The sequence below is a fragment of the Lepidothrix coronata genome, unplaced genomic scaffold (assembly GCF_001604755.1).
Source record: "Lepidothrix coronata isolate B3197 unplaced genomic scaffold, Lepidothrix_coronata-1.0 Scaffold160, whole genome shotgun sequence".
Taxonomy (NCBI): domain Eukaryota; kingdom Metazoa; phylum Chordata; class Aves; order Passeriformes; family Pipridae; genus Lepidothrix; species Lepidothrix coronata.
Window position 1 is genome coordinate 1,539,650 of NW_016690340.1, and position 2,860 is coordinate 1,542,509.

The 2,860-nt window shown below is 55.0% G+C and overlaps 1 protein-coding gene across 3 annotated transcripts in view; it reads left to right on the plus strand.

The window, feature by feature from the left end:
- The window catches only part of WHRN (whirlin), a 49,924-nt gene that overhangs the window by 14,347 nt on the left and 32,717 nt on the right, over positions 1-2,860 (plus strand). The window lies entirely within an intron of this gene.

Consider the following 2,860-nt stretch of genomic DNA (forward strand, 5'->3'; position numbering starts at 1 on the left):
CTCCTGTCAGGGAGTTGTAGAGAGTGAGGAGGTCTCCCCTGAGCCTCCTCTTCTCCAGGCTGAACAGCCCCAGCTCCTGTGCTTGGCAGCTCTGTGATCCTGGCTCTCCTTTAGGATCCTGGGTTTCCTCCCTTGGGCTGTAGATTTCCCTCTGTGTCCCTCCTGTAGGGTGGGATGGATTGGCTTTGTTCCCACTGGACACAAGTAGAACCTGAGCTGGAGAGCAGGAATTGTCCAGGTGCAGCCTGGTCTGGCAGGGAGGGTCCTGCCAAGAACAACCATCAAACCAGAAGTTGATTTTAAGGCCTTTCCCAAAAAGGTGGATGGTTGGATGGAGCCTTCTGACAGCATGGACATCAAGGGACTGACACCCATGTCCAGCCTGGAGGCTCTGGGGAGACCTTAGAGCTCCTTCCAGTGCCTAAAGGGGCTCCAGGAGAGCTGAAGAGAGACTTGGGACAAGGACATGGAGTGATTGGACAAGAGGGAATGGCTTTAAGCTGAAGGAGGGTAGAATTAGATGGGATATTGGGAAGGAATTGGCTGTGAGGATGGTGAGGCCCTGGCACAGGTTGCCCAGAGAAGCTGTGGCTGCCCCTGGATCCCTGGAAGTGTCCAAGGCCAGGTTGGACAGGCCTGGACTAGTGGAAGGTGTCCCTGCCCATGGCAGGGGGAAGAACTAGGAGGTCTTTAATGTTCCTTCCCATCCAAACCATTCTGTGGTTCTCTGTTATGTTCAAGAGGGCTTGTGGATTTGGAAGGCTGGACCTCAGAGTGCATTCCTGCCCCTCTTCCTGCATTTCAGATCTTTCCTCAGGTGTTTCTGTGAGGCCTTTTTGGATCTCTTGGCAGTTTTCCTGAAGTAAAAAAAAAAAAAAAAAATTCCCATCTTTTTCTCTTCCATAAATGCAGTAGAATAAACCAGATGATTTTCCTTTTCCATTTGTGGAGAGTCAGGCTGAGCCAGGAGGGGCCTGTGTGGAAACCCTGGTGAGAGAAAAAGGCACAGGGAAGGGAATGGTTTCCATAATGGTACCAGGGGAGTGTGGTCAGTGCTGGTCTGGATGTCAGGCCTCTGACAGAAAGGGAAGTGCATCAGCACCTCTAATTCCCAGCCCTGTTCCTTGCTGGGAGCCTGCCCTCCTTTAAACAGGCCCTGCTGTAAGGGAAGCCAGCAGAGGATATGCTCAGGCTGCAGTATCTGATCTCAGGGATTTAATGTCTCTTCTCCCTCTCACTTCCCATCCCAAGCAGACCCTGAGAGGTGTCAGTGCAGAGGCACAGAGCTCAGATGCCCTTGCAGTGAGGCTCAGGCTGGAGGGGCAGCCTCTGCTCCCTTCTCAGTGGTGATGGATGTGGAACACATCCATCCTGTACCAGCAGGACGTGGTGTTTCCTCAGTGCCATCCATGGAATATCAAAATACTGGCCCAGGACTAAGCAGGGCACTGGCTTCCCAAACACCCAGAGTTGCTTGGGACCTTGATATATTCCCATCCTCTTATCCTGGTGTCAGTCTGACTGACTGCACACCCAGAATGTCCTCAGCTCTGCCTGGAAACGCCGTGGAAGGCTCTGTGAGCTGGAGCTTCCCATCTCAGCCAGAGAGGGGAAAAAAACCTAATACAGGATGAGGCAGTTTGCTGATGAAATATTCATGTGGGCCACAAGGGAGAAGGGCCTATTATTTTTACTTTAAGCAGAAGAAAGAAGCAGGCACTGCTGGCTGGTGTCCCCCACCCGCTGCCACCAGTGTCACCTTGACAGAGCAGCAGCAGCTCTGGGAGCCTGTGGGGAGGAGGTTTTGTCTCTGTTCCTTCAGTCCTTGCTGTGTGGGGACATAAAATGCTCAGAAACCTGCAGATGTGCATCCCCTGAGTCTCATGTGGCCCCAGGCAGCCCCTTCCCCTCAGTCCCCTGGGGAGGTGTGATTCCAGGTGATTCCAGGTGCTCAGGCTGGCTCAGGGGCTGCAGGGACCACTGCCCAGCCCCAAGCACCCTCCTCTGTGCTGCTCCTGGGCCTGAACTCCTCAGGAGTCTTGAGCTGCCCCAGGGCAGGTTTAGGTTGGCCATGGGGCAGAAGTTGTTTGCAGAGAGAGGGATCAGCCCTTGGAATGGGCTGCCCAGGGAGGGGGTGGAGTCCCCGTCCCTGGAGGGGTTTGAGCAGAGCCTGGATGTGGCATCAGTGCCATGGGCTGGGTGACAAGGTGGGGTTGGGTCACAGGTTGGTCTCCATGGTCTCGGAGGTCTTTTCCAACCCAGTTGATTCTGTGATTCTGTGAAAATGAACCCACCTGAACTTGGCAAGTGTTAATTACTGTTGCCTAATGTGCTCTGGGAGGGAATTAAGCCAAGTTGAACGAAGGCCATGTTGAACTTCAAAGAGCACCCGTGCTGGGCTTGGCTGCTCCTGGGTACCCTCTGGGTACCCTCACTGCCACGGTGGGAGGGGGCCCAGCTCCAGGTCCCCCCAGTGGCACCTTTCCAGGTGAGCCAGGCTGCAGGACCTTGGCTCATGGCTTGTTCTGAGCTCTGCTGCCCTGGTGCCATGGCTGTGATGCCCCTGCACTCACAGAGCCCTGGGCAGGTCTGCCAGCCTTGGCTGTGCTGCCCACTCTTTGTGGTGCACCCAGCTCGTGGCCTGCTGGCTTCAGCACCAGGTGTGAGGAAAGGCTCTTCCAAAATCTCAGCTTGTCCTTCTGGTCCTTGGTGCTGCTTCACATGGTCAGAAGGCCCTTTGCTTTCTCCACAGAATCCCGGGAGGTTTGGGTTGGAAGGGACCTCTGAGATCATCCAGTCCAACCCTCGATCCAACCCCGCTGTGGTTCCCAGCCCATGGCACTGATGCCACATCCAGTCT